The sequence below is a fragment of the Mustelus asterias genome, chromosome 3 (assembly GCF_964213995.1).
Source record: "Mustelus asterias chromosome 3, sMusAst1.hap1.1, whole genome shotgun sequence".
In the NCBI taxonomy this organism is placed as follows: domain Eukaryota; kingdom Metazoa; phylum Chordata; class Chondrichthyes; order Carcharhiniformes; family Triakidae; genus Mustelus; species Mustelus asterias.
In genome coordinates, this window is record NC_135803.1 from 32,260,099 (window position 1) to 32,280,117 (window position 20,019).

Below are 20,019 nucleotides of genomic sequence, written 5' to 3' on the forward strand. Positions count from 1 at the left end.
TCAGGTTGTCCTTTGACACATTGCTTTCATTTGTTCTGCCATTAACACATTCTGGTCTCTTAATGTGCCACTATCTGCACCCTTCTTAGTCATGTTCGCTACCATTTACATTCTCTTTGTCCTTTTGTCCATGACATCCTTATCAATCTCTCCCTTGCCTCCACTTTTTGCTGACCCTCTATTCAGCTCCCACAGCTTCCTCACCCCACCCCACAGCATCAGAATAAATCTCATCCTATTTCCAGTTGTCTTCAACTCTGACAAAGAATCATCCAAACTCGAAATGATAGCATTGTTCTCTCTCCACCGATGCTGTCAGAACTGCTGAGATTTCCCAGCATTTCGTGTTTCCGTTTCAGATTCCAGCATCCACAGTAATTTACTTTTAGCTTCCCAATGTGTGCTGCATTAGTTTATATCCAATGATAGTTGGGCTTCTGTGATTGGCCTCAATGTTCTTGAGCTTGGTAAAGGTATATGCTTGAGCATATAGGTATACCAAGCTGAACTGCCGATAGTGGGCAATGCTGGAAAAGGTACATGTGTTGAACGTGACTTCGGAAACTTTTGGAGTAGAAGTTTATCTTGGGCAGTGGTGAGAACAGGCTATATTGGGTTGGCCGCTTGACCGCTATGGAACCTGAATAGCAGGTGCTGCGTATAACTGCACATTGTGCTATATGCATTGTGTTATGCATATTGTGTTACACACATTTATTGTGTATACACGTAGTAATTGTTGCTTTACTTTGCTTATACACACTGTGTTATACACACTGCCACTGATTGCAATGGTACCTGAATAGCAGGTGCTGTGTATAATTATACATTGTGTTATACACACTGTGTATATATACACAGCAGGTGCTGCACGTAACTACATTTTGGGATATATGCTTTGTGTTATACACATTCCAGTGGGCGGGATTTTCCAGTCGTGTCCACCCCAAGACCCGGAAAATCCTGCCCGAGGTCAACAGATCATTAAAGGGTCCGTCAAATTTTCTGTCCTGCCCGTGATGATCCCCAAGGCAGGTGGGACCGGAAAAATTACCCCACTGTGTTTATACAAATAGCATGTGCTGCATATGACTACATATTGTGTCATGCACATTGTTTATACACACTGTTATATATATTGCCTCTGACTGCAATGGAACCTGAATCGCAGATGCTGCATATAACTGTACATTGTGTCACTACCTGAGATTAACTTCTACCCCTGAATGGCTAGGTTCACGCATGTAGACATTTAATTAGAATAGAATTATAGAATCCTTACAATGCAGAAAGAGGCCGTTCAACCAATGGAGCTTGCACCAACAACAATCCCACCCGGCTTTATCCCCATAAACCCATGTATTTACCCTACAAATCCCCCTGACACTAAGGGGCAATTTAGCTTGGCCAATCCACCTAACCTGCAAATCTTTGGAGTGTGGGAGGAAACTGAAGCAGCTGGAGGAAACCCACGCAGACACAGGGAGAATGTGCAAATTCCACACAGACAGTCACCCGAGGCTGGATTTGAATCCGGATCCCTGGCGCTGTGAGGCAGCAGTGCTAACCACTGTGCCACCGTGCTGCCCGCCATAATTGTATACTGTATCTATTTATCTTATAGAGGCTGGGAAATCAATCTGAGGAATTTGAAGCATTTACCATTCTTGCACTGGTGATGTTATTTTGACGGCAGGGATGGTAAGCTGTGATGGGAAGTTTGGGGGAGCAAGGGATTGGTTGATGCTTGTACATGTTTTAAATTGTTAGCTATATTCCTGGGCTCATATATGACAAATGGTAACGTACATAAAGGAACGGGGTGGTTGCTGCTCGTGGGCTCATAGTCCACAAGGAGAAACTGTCTTCAGGAGAAAAGGAGAGAAAAAGAAGGAAATCAACAGGAAAAAGCTCAGAGTAATTCCCTATAATACTGTGCTCCTCTCAGTAGCGACTGCTCAATATGTATTATTCAGTTTGTATTTTGTTTTACACATATAATTTCCCTATTAATAGTTTATCATGAGCTGCCAAACAAAGTTGTCTTAGCATTACAAAAGAAAGCGTAAGATTCCTGTCTCAGATGCATAATGAATGCCATCAACAATTAAGCAATTTCTGCGGATCCATAGTTATCTACATTCAGTGCAAAGGGCAAAGGACTTAGTGCATTATAAACATGAGACTAAAGTTGATATTTCAAAAGTCAAGTTCAAAGATGACCTCCTTAATATCAGTTATGGAGTGCTGGTCACCTCATTACCTTTTGACATGAGACAGCCTGGAGGATAATAAAGTGATCAAGATAGCTAAGCAGTTGAGAGTTGTAATCCCATATCAGTAGCAGCAGTGTAAATGTTTTAAATATTAATAACACCCCAAGGATTAAGCTGGCATTAATCATCCAACTGCACGCAAAACAGAAAGTGAACAGCTTGTTTTGATATTGTGAGATATTTAAAGTGGTAAATAACTCAGTGTAAAAAAGACCCCCATATATATGACTATGCAGCTTGCATACATGATGGTGCTTTCAATATTCTCTTGCTGTTGTCACTTTTCCACAGTACAGAGATCCAGAGAAGTTTCACATGTTGGTATATTGCTGGTTATAATCACCAAATTGAACACTGTCCTTTTCACCACCTAATACTGGGATTGAATTCAATGCAGATGGATAGGATTAAATCTCTGGTCTCTAATGGCTAGTAAGATTCCTAACTGAAGGGTAGTTGTAACCCAGCTCCCTGACAGACGTGAACCCACTGCATGTAGTGCCTATAATTCAGCACTAATTTGACAAGCTCACTCAGAGGGAACCACAAGGATTGCTAAAGAGACATTTTACATCAGGCCTTGTAAGGGGTTAACTTCTAAGTTTGAGGTAATGACATACTAGTCTTGATCCATCAGTATTGCAACCGCTATATTTAACCATTCAGATAGGAATTGTGGTTGATGATTTTGACTGAAAAAGTACAATCTCCAATGTTAGTAGTAAGAAATTTCTGCTGGTGTTTGCAGAAGGACTCCTATAGTATGTATCAAGATGTGCTATTATTAACTGAAATACGTTGCTATTAATTATGACATTTATGCAATTACATAAAAGATTTATGGTTACATGTAAAACATGACTGGATTAAAGACACTAGCAAAATTTTAAAAGCTATGATTGTAGAATCAACAACTAATAATGGCTACAGGTCTTTAGGATCACTGGGATTAAATTGGGCCAAATATCACCTGTTTTAGTGGCCTTGTAAGGTAATAAAACACCAGGCAGAAAGTGTGCAGAGCATGCTGTATTGTGGGAGGATAAACAAGGGCATATCTTACCAAAGAATCCCTACAGTGCAGGAGGCGGCCATCTGGCCCATTGAGTCTGCAGCAACTCAACGGAAGAGCATCTTAAGCACCTGCCTTATCCCCATAACCCCATGTATTTTTACCATGGCTAATCCACCTAACCGACTCTCTGACAGATTAACTCCAGTTATTTATGGGGTAACATAGCCAGTCCCTCTCCCCTGCCCTATCCCTGTAACTGCAGACACTTCCCATGGCTAATCCATCTAACCTACACTTCTTTAGACACCAAGGGGCAATTTAGCATGGCCATCCACCTAACCTGCACATCTTTGGACTACGAGAGGAAACTGGAATACCCGGAGGAAACCCATGCAGACACAGAGAGAATGTGCAAACTCCACACAGATCATCACCCCAGAATTGAACCTGGGTCCCTGGCGTTGTGAGGCAGAGCAGTGCTAACCACTCTGCCTCTGTGCTGTCCTTAAAAAGTGCATTTATATTATTGGTGTGGTCTATAGGCCACCAAATACAGATCTGGCCTATTTTTAAATTGAATTCCTTTATTACTGCTGGGCTAAATACAGGAGAAGTTTTTTTGTGACCTCTGGCTAGTGCCACAAGCTGAATATAGCTGCAGCATATAGATTAATTCACACTCACCAGGTAGTAGTTCAAAAGTTCATAAGTTCATAAAATATAGGAGCAGAATTAGGCCATTCAGCCCATCGAGCCCACTCCACCATTCGATCATGGCTGATATGCTCCTCATCCCCATTTTGCTGCCTTCTCCCCATAACCCTTCAACCCATTACCAATTAAAAATCTGTCTAACTCCTCCTTAAATTTACTCACTGTCTCAGTATCCACCGCACTTTGGGGTAGCGAATTCCACAGATTCACAGCTCTTTGGGAGAAGTAGTTTCTCCTCAAATCTGTTTTAAATTTGCTGCCCCTTATCTTAAGACTATGACCTCTCAGCCTAGAATGCCCCACAAGAGGAACCATCCGCTCCGTGGCTACTTTACCCATACCTTTTATCATCTTGTATACCTCAATTTGATCTCCCCTCGTTCTTCTGAATTCCAGAGAGTTTCGGCCTAAACTGTTCAATCTTTCTTCAATTGTTGTTTAAACATAGAAGCTTAAATTTTGTTGTCAGGTCCCTATGTTTACGGTAGGTTATCAGGTGAATTTTGTGAGACCTGATTATATCGACAGCAGGTTGTACACAGTGCAAATCAGAGAACTGTGAGCAGCACCCCACCATTCGGCGTGATAGCATCTGACAAAATCTACCCTATGTGCAATAAATGTCACATCATTTTTCCTTTCTTGGGTGTTGCAAGTGTGTTTACTTTGGCCAAATTTCTCTGATTCCTTCCTCTTTCAACACCATTCAAATTTTGTTGACAATGGCTCCATAATGTCAGTTACCCCAGTATCCAGTGAAAGTAGCCACTGTTCAGACAGTAGACTGTTTAAATGCAAAAGTTAGACTTAATTCTATCCCACCAGATCGCCATGCATTTGCTCTCATTCATTGAAGAATGAGAAAAATTGCCCCTTGCCCAATTTTTGTTTTGCTATTCCATGGTGCTGAGGCCAATTCTAGCATGCCAGATTCCATAGTAATTGAAATCAGTGAATTCAGCAAGGACCATGATTGGAACCTACTGGTTTGCATAGTACCCATCAAGGGAGCTATTAGTCATTTTTCATCTGAATCGTTACAGGCTATTCACAATTCTTACAGAAAAGGTTTATCATCTGTATATTCATCTAAATGTGACTTAGATTACATGGATGAATTGATTAGTGTTATCAATCAATTTGTGTGATCGCAATAAATGATTTTGACCCCATTCATAAAACACTAGTACTGCTTATCTTTTACTCCATTACTAATATTAGCAAAGGAGTAATATTTCAATAATCTGTGTTTCCCTGCTTTATACAAAGGTTGAGGAGCAGCCCTACTTATTGTGCTCAAGAACAGGAGAGGAATTTAATGCCCACTCCTCCCACCCCTGGAAGAAGGTTTGGAGTCTGGGAGGGGGCATTTGAACAGGTGGAAGGAAGGGTGCATAGTGAGAACCCAGTCTCCTTTCCAACTTCCTTGATCAAGCTCTGGACTTCCACCAATCTGCCAGTGGTCTACTGGGTTGGGATGTTGGGGGTAGTGGTGTCTGACTTGACCCTGTTCCTGTACGAGGGACCTAGCTTCAGAAAGAGGGGGAGGTGATCCTGCTGAAAGCCATATCCATTCCCTTGCTTTTGGACCCCTTCCCCTTGCCACATCCCCCCTCCCATCGTGCCCCTACTCACCTTTTTCAGGCAATCCATGGTTGATCCCTCCTGTAAGCTCATGCAGTATCTGCAGTGGCCACCAATCCCAGTGGTGCTGCCAGTACTGGAGAGGTGCTGGCCTCTGATTGACCAGCTACTCTTGGTGGCAGGTTTTTCACCTGACCAGGGGCCTGATTGAGTAGGAGGCTTGATGATGTCCAGCTAAGTGCCTGATTACCTACAGTTGGTCTTCCTGGTGAGAAATAACGTGGTTCTCCAGCCAGTGGGCGAGCCCCCATTGGACTTATTACAATCTGCCCTGGAATAGTACTTAAACCCATAACCTTCTGACTCAGAGGTCAAAGTGATACCAACTATCAGTGACCAATGGCTGCCTCAACAAAGAATGAATCCATAACAAAGAACGTTGACCTGTATATTAGAATAAATCTTGTGCTGCTCAACCTTTACCATGTAAACAAGCAAAAATCACACATCAGAATGCGTTGTATGCTAGTTACTGATGTTGACTAATTAAAATGTAAAGGTGTTTCAAACAAGCACTAATTAGAAATGCCAATGATTGTCCTTATATAAGCAAATTTTACAATGCAATGGGCTCCGAGACTTTCACATTAAAGCACAAACATGTTCCATTCAGCAAGTTTGCTCCATCAACAGATGTGACTGTGGTTTATGGAGAAATTATTAAACCATGTATAATCGGATGTTACCTTTGTGACAAAGGCGGCAGAGCTAAAATAAAACGCCTTGTTTTATACTTTAACATTCGAGGTCTTAACTTCTTTGTTAATTGGGTGGGATGATCTGCTGATTGTTTGTAGTTTGCAGAATGCAGCCAACTGCCAATTCTTAGATCCAATTAAGACTCTTTAAAAAGATAATTTACTTCCTCCTTATGCTCTTTGGGTGACCTTTCCAAATAAACATAAATTTGTTCTGAGACGCACGCAAAGAATAAAATGTAATACTTAAATCCCGGTCTCTCATCTACTTACATATTTTGCATCTGACCGTGTCTTTACCTCTCCAGTAGACGTGGTAATGTTTCTGGAGAGTTCAATAGGAATCACCTACTTCCAATTCATTGCATGTTTTACTGTATGGAAGATGTGTCGTCAGAAAAAACACTCATCCTGTTCTTGTTATTTCAGTATTTATGAAAAGAAAGACAAAATAGAATTATAGATGAAAGGTATCCATTGTGAGGCCTGTATTTGTTTGAACATTTTACCACCCAATGACTATTTTGTTAGATGTGGTTTTTGTGTCATTACTCATGGAGGTGTATTATAATTCAGTCCTTAGGAGGCACGAAATGAAGCTGTAAGTGGGCGAAACATGCGACTACACATGGTAGATTTTGATTTCTGGACAGGAACATGGCTTTGCGACAAGCTGGCCTATTGATTTGCTGCAGTGAGATAGCCTGACCAATGTTTAATGGCTGGGCCTCAATAATATGCCACTCGCATGCTTTCCGGCCATGATGACTGGTGAAATGATGGTCCTTGAAGTACCATGTTCTGAAGAGTTGGAGAGAGATTGTCATCTGCTGGCCAGTAGTTTCCACTTTGTCAACTGGGTGGCCAGCAAAATACAAAAATCTGATGGTGACTTTGGGCATCCCTTTGCCTGCCTGAATCAACTTTTTGATTTGATTTGATTTATTATTGTCACATATATTAGTATACAGTGAAAAGTATTGTTTCTTGCGCGCTATACAGACAAAACATACCGTTCATAGAGACGGAAAAGAGAGAGTGCAGAATGTAGTGTTACAGTCATAACTAGGGTGTAGAGAAAGATCAACTTGATGAGAGGTAAGTTCATTCAAAAGTCTGATGGCAGCAGGAAAGAAGCTGTTCTTGAGTTGTTTGGTATCTATAGAACAAAGAACAAAGAACAGTTCAGCACAGGAAACAGCCCCTACGGCCCTCCAAGCCTGTGCCACTCATTGGTCCAACTAGACCATTCGTTTGTATCCCTCCATTCCCAGACTGCTCATGTGACTATCCAGGTAAGTCTTAAACGATGCCAGCGTGTCTGCCTCCACCACTCTACTTGGCAGCGCCTTCCAGGCCCCCACCTCGCTGTGTAAAAAATGTCCCCCTGATATCCGAGTTATACCTCGCCCCTCTCACCTTGAGCCCGTGACCCCTCGCGATCGTCACCTCCGACCTGGGAAAAAGCTTCCCACTATTCACCCTATCTATACCCTTCATAATTTTGTACACCTCTATTAGGTCTCCCCTCATTCTCCGTCTTTCCAGGGAGAACAAGCCCAGTTTACCCAATCTCTCCTCATAGCTAAGACCCTCCATACCAGGCAACATCCTGGTAAACCTTCTCTGCACTCTCTCTAAAGCCTCCACGTCCTTCTGGTAGTGTGGTGACCAGAACTGGATGCAGTACTCCAAATGTGGCCTAACCAGCATTCTATACAGCTGCAACATCAGACTCCAGCTTTTATACTCTATACCCCGTCCTATAAAGGCAAGCATACCATATGCTTTTTTCACCACCTTCTCCACCTGTGCTGCCACCTTCAAGGATTTGTGGACTTGCACACCTCGGTCCCTCTGTGTTTCTATACTCTTGATGGCTCTGCCATTTATTGTATAACTCACACCTACATTATTTCTTCCAAAATGCATCACTTCGCATTTATCTGGATTAAATTCCATCTGCCATTTCTCCACCCAATTTTCCTGCCTATCTATATCCTGCTGTATTGTCCGACAATGTTCATCGCTATCCGCAAGTCCAGCCACCTTCGTGTCATCCGCAAACTTGCTGATAACACCAGTTACACCTTCTTCCAAAGCATTTATATATATCACAAATAGCAGAGGTCCCAGTACAGAGCCCTGCGGAACATCACTGGTTACAGACCTCCAGCCGGAAAAAGACCCTTCGACTGTTACCCTCTGTCTCCTGTGGCCAAGCCAGTTTTCTACCCATCTAGCCACCTCTTCTTGTATCCCATGAGCCTTAACCTTCTTAACCAACCTGCCATGAGGGACTTTGTCAAATGCCTTACTGAAATCCATAGACGACATCCATGGCCCTTCCTTCGTCAACCGTTTTTGTCACTTCCTCAAAAAACTCCACCAAATTTGTAAGGCACGACCTCCCTCTTACAAAACCATGCTGTCTATCACTAATGAGATTGTTCTGTTCTAAATGCGCATACATCCTCCCTCTTACAAAACCATGCTGTCTGTCACTAATGAGATTGTTCTGTTCTAAATGCGCATAAGAATCCTCTCCAACAACTTCCCCACCACGGACGTCAAGCTCACTGGCCTATAATTACCCGGGTTATCCCTGTTACCCTTCTTAAATAACAGTACCACATTTGCTATCCTCCAATCCTCAGGGACCTCACCTGTGTCCAATGAAGAGACAAAGATTTCCGTCAGAGGCCCAGCAATTACATCTCTTGTCTCCCTGAGCAGTCTAGGATAGATGCCATCAGGTCCTGGGGATTTGTCAGTTTTAATGTTACCTAAAAAACCTAACACTTCCTCCCTTGTAATGGAGATTCTCTCTAACGGATCAACACCTCCCTCTGAGACACTCCCAGTCAACAAGTCCCTCTCCTTTGTGAATACCGATGCAAAATATTCATTTAGGATCTCCCCTATTCCCTTGGGTTCGAAGCATAATTCCCCTCCTTTGTCCCTGAGAGGTCCGACTTTTTCCCTGACAACTTTTTTGTTCCTAACATATGAATAAAATGCCTTAGGATTCTCCTTAATCCTATCTGCCAAGAACATTTCATGACCTCTTTTTGCCCTTCTGACTCCCCGTTTGAGTTCTTTCCTACTCTCTCTGTATTCCTCCAGAGCTCCATCTGTTTTCAGTTGCCTGGACCTAACGTAAGCCTCTCTTTTCTTTTTGATCAGATCCTCAATTTCCCTGGTTATCCACGGCTCTCGAATCCTACCTTTCCTATCCTTCCATTTTACAGGCACGTGCCTGTCCTGCAGCCTTATCAACTGTTCCTTAAAAGACTCCCACATGCCAGACGTGGACTTATCCCCAAACAGCCTCTCCCAATCAACGGCCACCAATTCCTGCCTAATCCGGCTATAGTTAGCCTTCCTCCAATTTAGCACCCTACCCTTAGGACAACACTCATCCTAAAGTTAACAGAGTTGTGGTCACTATTTGCCACATGTTCCCCTACCGAAACTTTGACAACCTGACTGGGCTCATTTCCCAGAACTAGATCCAGTATAGCCCCCTCTCTAGTTGGGCTATCTACATACTGTTCCAAAGAACCTTCCAGTACGCATTTTACAAATTCCTCCCCGTCCAGACCCCCAGCCCTAAGCACTTTCCAGTCTATACCAGGAAAATTGAAGTCTCCCACTGCAACAACCCTATTTTTTCTGCACATATCCAGAATCTCCTGACATATCCGTTCCTCCACTTCCCGTGGCTGTTGGGTGGCCTGTAGTATACCCCCAGCATAGTGATTGCACCTTTCCTGTTTCTGAGCTCCACCCACAGCGATTCATTACATGACCCCTCTAAATTGTCCACCCTCTGCATCGCTGTAATATGCTCCCTAACTAATACCGCTACTCCCCCACCTTTTTTAGCCCCTCCTCTATCTCGCCTAAAACACTTATACCCCGGAATATTCAGCTGCCAGTCCTGTCCTTCTTTTAACCATGTCTCCATCACCGCAACCACATCCAAATTCCGCATAAGCATTAAGGCCCTAAGTTCGTCTGTCTTACCCGTTACGCTCCTCGCATTGAAGCAGATGCACTCCAGACCTCCGGCCCACTCAGGTCATCCTGCTCCAGAATGCTCTTCTTCTTAGCTAGCCTTGCCCTGGTCCCCAGCTCGACCCCAGCCTCAGTACTTACTGACCTACTGTTTTGATCCCCACCCCCCTGCCACACTAGTTTAAACCCTGCCGAAACACTTAAGCAAAACTCCCAGCCAGGATATTTGTGCCCTTCCAGTTAAGGTGTAACCCATCCTTTCCATACAGGTGCCATCCTCTCATGAAGACTTCCCAATGATCTATGAATTTGAAACTCTCCCTCTTGCACCAGTCCTTTAGCCACGTGTTCAATTGTAGAATCTCCCTGTTCCTGGCCTCACTAGCACTAGGCACTGGGAGCAGTCCAGAGATTGCTACCCTAGAGGCCTTATTTTTTAGCCTAGCACCCATCTCTCTGAATTGCTCTTGTATGACCCCCCTGCTCTTTCTACCTACGTCATTTTCACCAATGTGTACAATTACATCTGTTTGATTACCTTCCCTTTTTAATACGCTTCCTACCCTCTCGGAGATATCCAGTACCCCGGCACCAGGGAGGCAGACTACTATCCTGGAGTCTCGTTCGCGCCCGCAGAACCGCCTGTCCGTGCCTCTAACCATCGCATCCCCCACCACTATTTCTCTCCTAATCCCCTTCTTTCCCTTCTGGGCCTCTGAGCCTGTCTCTGTGCAGGCGATCTGGTCTTCATGGCTTACCCCTGGAGGATCATCCCCCTCCACAGAACCCAAAACAATATACCTGTTTAGGAGGGCAACCACAGGGGATCCCTCCACTGACTGCTCACTCCCTTCCCCTCTCCCATCTGTTGCCCAGCCCTTACTATTATGGGAGACTGCCACTGGGGTACTTTCTGGTACATCACCCTTATGACTTTACCCTTCCTAACTGTGACCCACTTGTCCTTAGAAATCTCTTAGAATCCCTACAGCACAGAAAGAGGCCATTCGGCCCATCGAGTCTGCACCGACCACAATCCCATCCAGGCCCTACCCCCATATATTTACCCACTAATCCCTCTAACCTATGCATCCCAGGACACTAAGGGCAATTTTAGCATGGCCAATCAACCTAACCCGCACCTCTTTGGACTGTGAGAGGAAACCGGAGCACTCGGAGGAAACTCACACGGACACAGGGAGAATGCGCAAACTCCACACAGACAGCGACCCGGAATTGAACCGCGGTCCCTGGTGCTGTGAGGCAGCAGTGCTAACTACTGTGCCACCGTGGTATGTGTCCTCAGACTTTTGTATCTTTTTCCCGACGGAAGAGAGTATGTCCGGGGTGCATGGCATCCTTAATTATGCCGGCTGCTTTCCCGAGTCAGCAGGAAGTGTAGACAGTGTCAACTTTCAGAGCAATCTTAAAATGTGCAACCAGCGCTTCCACCCAGAACATGTGGGAGGCTGTTTAAATATGTATATTAGACAGCTGCACCTGCTGGAAGAGTCTGATTGCAACTTGCAAGGAGAAATGAGCTAACCATGTGCGTTGCATGCAAGTCTGAATTTGAGAAACCCTTAAATGATTTGCTTAAAAGTTTTTTAAAAGTTATCTGTGCAGCCAGGAGTTCTTCTAGCTTGCCGCTCATCCATTCCTGCCTCCCCCCTCCCACCACCACCCCCCGCCACCCCCACCCCGCCACTCTCATTTTCTCCTCTGCAGCAACTGTCATCCCTTACAACCCTACCACCAACAGATCCTACTTCCTGTTCGCTGCGTGCATGAGCTGGTCAGAATTCTTTCTCACCAGCTATGGCAGAGTACGTGTGTGGCACCTGCAGCTTACCAAAAAAATGCTGAGGAGGCCCAAACCTGGAAGTCATTTTGGATTTCTGCCTGGGCATCTTCAATGGGCAAACCGCCTACATTGTGCCCGGTCACTGTCTCGCACGAGATTCTGTCCCCACAACTTGGCAGGATTTTTTCTGTAATTTTGAAGTTTTAACATCAGACACCCATGGTACAGTTGCGCTTTGTCAAACCGCATGAGTGCTAATATCACTGACAGACCCCTGGGTTATCTCTTCACTCCTGACATAACCTGGCTCTGGAAAATCAGACATCACAATTATCTTGTACACGTTTGACAAAATAATTAGGAGATAAATTAGTTGCTTGGAGCTCACTTACGGAATTGTGACCTGTGGTTCCACCATGTCCAGAATTCTTCCTGGACAACGTGTTGTGGGGCTACTGGGGCCTTACAAAAAATTGTACTTGTGAACCTTCTGTTATGAACCAACAAATAGCACAATGTATAATTAAACTGAACCATAACAGAGTTTGTTTATTGAACTTCAATTAACTTTGCAGCTTGCCCAAGCACTGTTAAGCCAAAAATAACCCCCCTGCCATTTGAAAATTCTACCTAACTGGGTGCAGTGCAAAACGATGCAAAGTAAAGCTTAAATCCATCGAAAGATGGATACATTTCTGTCCTTTTTCTCCTTTGGGTGGTGAATCCTATTTATAATCTATATATTTGACCTTTACATTTGCACTTTTTCTGTTTGAATGACATTTGTGTAATGGGAAGAGCCCCTCCTGCACACACACTGCTGCCTTTGCTTCAGCTGAACGGTTTTGGCAGAATTCCAAAAGACTGTTGTCAACCCTCGCTTCCCCCCTCCCCACCCCCTAGACAATTATTGCTTCTATCCATTTTGACAGTGCCAAGTCACACAGGTGTTGATCAGGAAAGAAATAGAAAAGATCAACAGATTTTGCTTCGTTGGTCTTTACCAGAACAAATTATCCTAAAGAAACACAAGCTAAAAACAGAACTCAGATGTAAGTGACAGGCAAGCCACAGCTTGCACAGCAGAACTATTTGCAAACTCTGTATCACGGCAGGTTTATCTAAGGTGTGGTCTCCCTTCGTTATTCAAGAATACCATGGCCAGGGCTGCAAGCCATGTAATGTGCTTTACTCACTCAGGCACGATATGCTCAAGAGGTTTCACGTTTTGTTTGTTTCCACCGAGCTCCCTCCACCCCCAACCCCCGCACCATATACACATTAAGATTAAAATATCAGCCATTGATACTACAACAAGATCATATACAGGAGTCAATTCCATTTGTATTCATTGCTTCCATTCTTCGAATAAGAATGTCAAATATTTGAACACCAGTTGTAAAGGCTGGACAAGTTGGCACAGAGTTGGTCACTGCAAGTGTTTAGCAAGGTAATCAAATTATTTATATCATCGCCCAACTCTAACCTGATTACTGCCTGAACTGCATAGTTGCTCTGCTCATCTGTCATTACCTTGGTGACTGGTTAACTTCAAGCAAACACTTATTAAGCCCTTTAGATGCTATTAGGATTGAAACAGAGTATTCCAGGGGTCACTGTCTGTTTACTTATCATGCTAATATCTTCAAAAATGTTCCTGCTGTTGCATTAATGACACATAAAAAGGCTTAAAATTTACAAATGTCAGTTTTATTGTTTGCGCGCTGAACCTGAAACTCATCGATGTGAGTATTCAGAGGACGGGCAAGAAATTACTTAAGTGCTATAAAATTCCTTGGTGACACATGGGTGGTGGGTCTTGTACATTTCACTGCTTCTACAAGCTCCTGCTAAAGCAACTCCCTTCAAACGTAAACCATGGAGCATTGGACCATGTTCCTCTCTTACGCAGAAGGATTTGGGATCTGTGTTTAGTTTCTGTGCAAGGTAGTGCTTTTCCCAGTTAAAATGGGGTGAACAAGATTGAAATTCCTAATATGACACAATTAGAGTTGGTACCAGCAGAGTTAAGTGTGTTTCCTTGTTACAGATATTACCTGCATGTTACAGAGGCAAAGCATCACAGGGTACAAGTCCTTTTGTGTCCTTTTGCATGTTGTTCAACTTTGCGTTGAATCCTGAGAGTTTGATACCTGAATTAAGAATAGTGTTATATTTTTGACTTGATACAAAAATCTCAAGCGTGGTGAAGGGGTTAATAAGCACCTCGGAGGTCCTGATATCTTAATCCACAATCAGAAAGAGAGGAGGCTTGTTTAATCTTGTACAAAACATAGGAAATAATCATGACAAAGCTTTGCTTAAAGTGAGGCTGTGAGGAAGAATTCTTCATTGTGCTGCACACTGTTTATATCATTGGTGGATTGTGAACTTTGTAACATTTTTCTGTGTTTTAGTTTTCCTATTTTGTTTTTCATCATGGGAATGGAGTGAATCATTTTCAGCGAGGAGAAAGGGACATGGGCAGTATCAACGCTCGGGTTGTCTATTTAGTAGCTGATCAGTCTATAAGACAAATCCCTACTATCTCAACCTTTGTGCCCATAGTTCTACAGTTTAAAAAAAATTCTTTCATGGGACATGGGCATCGCAGGCTGGCCAGCATTTATTGTCCATCCCTAGTTGCCCTTGGAGGGCAGTTGAAAGTCAACCACATTGCTGTGGCTCTGGAGTCACATGTAAGCCAGACCAGAGAGAATGGCAGATTTCCTTCTCTAAAGTGCCTGTGTGGGGTTTGCACATTCTCCCTGTGTCTGTGTGGGTTTCCTCTGGGTGCTCCAGTTTCCTCCCTGTCCATGTGTATCTTTTACAGTCACAGCATGTAAACAGTTAAACAATCACTGAATTGAGCAAGCATACTCTTTCTTAATAAAAACCTGTTGTGGTCAAATGAGGAGTGGAAAAATAGGGCAACAGTTTACTCTTCCTCTACTTATCCTAACAACAGATATAGGAAGCTCTCTCCTAACCAACTCAAAGTGATCATTCTTCATACATGTACCTAGAATGTAAACTTGGAGAGACAGGACTCTGTAACCCTATCACACCTGCCATCCACAGTCACACATTTTCCAACAGAGGTCACAAGACAACAATCAGGAGGAGGAAGCCCAACAAATATCTCTCCTCCCTAACCCAGATGTGTTAAAACACCTAATTCTGGAACATCAGCTGATGGCCAGGCCCAGTTCAGCCACTCAGTACAGTAAAAGATTGTAAACTTCAGACCTTCTTAGTATAACTCAGCATTGCCAGGCAGTGCAACTGAGCCACTGTACCATCTGGGGAGCTGATCTTTTAAATAAATCAATAAATTCTTATTTTGACACATGCATCAGATAATTGTTCTTCCTTTACTTCAGGTACAAGTTATTTCATTGGGTGATGCACCTAGACACAAAGACATTGAAACCTAGGTGTGAACTTTACAGCCCTCTGCCGACTTATTTAAAGTTTGCGGAAGGTTTGAGAAAGTTTAAAGAAGGGGCTTGGAGCTCCGAAAGCTTGTGTGGCTTTTGCTACCAAATAAACCTGTTGGACTTTAACCTGGTGTTGTTAAACTTCTTACTGGACTTATTTAAAGGCAGGGGAGCACGTAAAATAAAGTGAGTGGCCAACGCACAGACTTTCCATCTGTCCCCAGCCTGTCCCCCATGTTAAGGGGGGTGGGTAAGGCATCAGGAAGCTTGTTGAGGCCTTTGAGAACAACTAACTGCACTTAAAGGCCCGATTCTGTCTCCACTGCAATTTTTAAAGGCAGACAGGAAAGGGGGTGTACCTCTTTTGGGATGACCTCTGTGTCTATCATGGACACCGCCCCCTCCCCCTCACTAGGATGGTAGCCCCACACTTTGTCCCTCACCCCTGGCCTCTCTAACCCGACACCTCACCCTGCATCACCCCTCACCGGGATCTTCCAGCTGTGTCCTCCCAAAATCTCCGGGCTTCCCAAGTCTGATATCCAACCTCTTCCGCTCAGGGACTGCCAATAGTCCCAGCAGTGGCCACTAAAGCTGTTGGCATTACAGAGCTGCCGGCCAATCAGAATGGCAGCAGTTGTCTAGGGTGGAACCTCCTGTCCCTGATGGGGCAGAAGACCCACTCTCACCTGATAAGGCTCCTCCAAAATATTATCGGTGAGATGCCCAAAAACCTTTAGCTTGGGTGTGCAGGTAGTGCCCCCCCCCCCCCCCCCCCTCACCTTCCCCCTCAGTCAGTAAAATCTACCCCATTCAAAGTTCATGGCTCAGAAGGAGTTCATTCAGCCAACCATGTCTGTGTCACTGTGTCAACTCAAGAAGAACTATCCAGCCTAATCCCAATTCTCAGCTGGTCTGTAGCCTTGCAGTTTACATCACTCAATTTCATATTCAGGTTTCCAAAAAAAAATATGGGTTTCTGCCTCTATCAGCATTTCAGGCGATGAATTCCTAACCACCACTAACCCTCTGAGTGGAAAAACACCTCAATTCCTCTGTAATCATAGAATCCCTACAGTTCAGAAGGAAGCCATTCGGCCCATTGAGCCTGCACTGACCCTGTAACAGAGTATCTTACCCAGGCCCTCTCCCCATAACTCCACACATTCACCATGGCTAATCCCCCTAACCTACACATCTTGAGATACTAAAGGGCAATATAGCATGGCCAATCAACCTTACCCACACATCTTTGGAGTGTGGGAGGAAACCAGAGCACCCGGAGGAAACCCACGCAGACACAGGGATAATGTGCAAACTCCACACAGTCACCCAAGGCAGGAATCGAACCCGGGTCCCTGGCGCTGTGAGGCAGCAGTGCTAACCATTGTGCCACCGTGCTGCCCCCTTCTGCCAATTACTTTAAATCTATACCCCCTGGTTACTGACCTCTCTTTTAAGGGAAATAGGTCCTTCCTATCTATCTATCTAGGTCACTCATAATTTTGTACACCTCATTTACATCTCTCTTCTCAAAGAAAATAATGTTGAAGCCAACATAAAGAAAAACTAGGCCTGATGCGTAATGGGCGAGTGATCTGTTGTTGCCTGATTGGAACTCCTGCCAAATTTGAATTTCTCCCTCGCAATTTTCTTAACTGTGATTAGAAGTGACTCATTGCCCACTGCACCCATATGGTGCTGGCACCTATGGTTCAATCTATCTATTTTAATCTGTACTGTTGTCATGGTTTCTTTAAAGAGGCCTGTCAGACTAACGTTCAGCAAAACAATGATGAGAATAATTTTATTGGAGCTGCAGACAACCATCAGTATGATACATGTCGAAGTTGTACAAAGTCGCATATTGTAAAGATGTCTTAGTTTCAGTTATTTAAACTCAAGGAGATTAATTATACCTGCTATTATCATGAAACATTTAGAATATTACCATTTACATGCAATGTTACAAAGCGAAATGTCATGAAATCTCTCTTAATGGTTAGAAACATTATCCTAAATGTATTTATCAGAATTAAGTGGACTGTGTTAAAATCAAATACAGCACAGAATCAATATTGCAGTTTTGCAGTGATATAACTTCATCTTAATTTTTCCGTGTATGTCTCAGTGATGTGATAATAATATGCATTAACAGTAAAAAAAAGATTTAGAAGAAAGTGTTATTGAGACCCCAGTAACATTAGATTTAATGCTGAAGTAAGGCCCTGCTCCCAAGACTGAGAGAGCTGAGAGGATTAAGGGATAGTATTATAGTGCAAAATTCAGATCAAAAGGGTAAATTGGCGCAGCAGAAAGGTTGTATTCCCTTGGACCAAAGGATTTGAGAGCTCAGTAGTTCAACAGAAACTCTTTTAATCTCCAGCCACCCAACTTGGAAATGTTAAACCGTGAAAGTCTTCATAAAAGGAAAGCATTGTTTTCCACTTTTGACAGCAGTATCTACTGCAGTCTGTGGCATGTCACTTGTGCTTTGCTCTTAGGATTTCTAACATTTTGGAGACCAGTTTCAGAACATAATTTCTCAATATTTACGAATTTGTAAGCAAGGAAATAAAACCCCACAATTTTCACAATTATCATTTATTATTTAAAGAGTACTGGCTACAATAATTGAATGAAAACTTATTGGTCTAATTTTGAACACGTTTTAAAATATTAAACAAGAGCATCGGTTAGGGTACAAATGAATCCTAATTGTACGTTATCCAAATGGAAAAATACACAATCTTGCAGGGCTATGCCCTGCACCCCCAGGATGGCTAAATATGGTTCAATGTCATTTTGGTTGCCAGGCACGAGGTTCTTTACATATGCAAATGAGTGGCTCAATTAATACCCTCGGATCCCTCAGCAAGATTGAGTTACTCTCGAGTGGTTCAGGGGTCGGGGTTGCTCCGCTCAGGATTCGCTGTGGCCCAGCAAATAATCACAACCAAGGAAATGAAGTTTACATCTTTGGATCCAATCCATGTGAAATGCTCCTTCTGGTTCCAAAGCACTTCCAATGGTTGTGGCTGGCCTCCTATCACACACCCTTTCCCACTTCACTAACCATGTTTTCCTCGGGTAACTGCCTGAGGGCTGCTGCTGGTGAGGCAAATGGCCTGAAATTTGTTTTTTTGAATTGTCTGAGCTGCCTGTGGAGACATGACAGGCACCAACAGATTGCCAAATTTATTGAAATGAGGCCAAACGCCCAGTTTTAGGCCAAGCCTCGGGCCTTCTGGTTGTGGGCGTGCACTGAAGGTTCTGGGCCTGATAACGGGTCTAGACAAATCTCTACCACATTGTGTTTGTTACCTCTGGATCTGTGAATCTAGAGACATGTCGGACCTCATATCCAGTTACTTAATATGCTTTTCTGATAGTCCAGATATGTCCAATCGCCAGATACACAAATAAAATGTCACAAACAAAAAAGGCTTTTTTGCAATTTTCTGTGATCATCATACAAGAACAAAAATTTTAGGTTTACTTTTTTAACAGAAAAATGCAGTACTCATCGATTGGCATTTGTCTGCGGTTGTCCTCTTTGTAAAAATCAATATCAAATTACAAAACAGATATTGAAACATTTAGAAAATTAAAATTTAAACTAACATAGGATTTTGTTGGAATTTTCTGTTGTGCAATTTATGCAGCTTTTCAGAAAATACTGCAGGAACCCTTTCTCTCCATTTGTTTAAGACGGTTGTAATGTTATTTATTATTTTTGCATCATTTTTCTATGCTTAGAACTTAACCTTTGCAAACAAAACAGACTGAAAGATTGAATGCTCACACAAGGTCAGACACCTGGGGTGGGATTTTCTGGCCGTGCTCGCCCCAAGGTCGGAAAATCCTGCCCGAGGTCAACAGACCTTCTGCATGGTCCGCCGTCCCCTCCCGCTACGGTTCCCGTGGCGGGCGGGACAGGAAAATTCCACCCCAGGGGTCTTTCCCGTGAAAGCACAGGAGATGTAACAATTCCCCCTTTACCTTTGCCCTTCTCATTATTCACGGCTCCAAAACACTCCTTCCAGTTGAAGCATTAATTTACATATAATTCCTTCAATATGCTGCACATTAATCCTCTACATTTAGGAGACAGGATACGATCTGAGTGAAGGCTTTGTGGGATTCTTCAGTCGGCATGCATGTTTCTGAGCTTCTGGTCACCTGCCATTTTAACCCTCCACCTTGCTCCCACTCTGAGCCCTCTGTCCACAGACTCCTGCGCTACTCTAATGAAGTTGCTGGAAATCCGAGGAACAGTACCTTGGCTGGGGCACTTTATAGCTTTCTGGACTCAACATTACCCCTCTGAAATTTCAGAACAATATATCAAAGTCAAGTATGTGGGTGCTGAAAATCTAAAATAAAACCAGAAATTGCTGCAAATACT

General features: G+C 43.5%; 1 long non-coding RNA gene across 1 annotated transcript in view; it reads right to left on the minus strand.

Moving 5' to 3' along the window:
* Positions 1 to 19,678, minus strand: part of LOC144483387 (uncharacterized) — a 32,530-nt gene extending 12,852 nt beyond the window's left edge. Inside the window, exon 1 of the long non-coding RNA XR_013495994.1 lies at positions 19,614 to 19,678. This is a non-coding gene — a long non-coding RNA (uncharacterized LOC144483387). The remainder of the gene's footprint in view (positions 1 to 19,613) is intronic.
* Between the last annotated feature and the right edge of the window lie 341 nt (positions 19,679 to 20,019).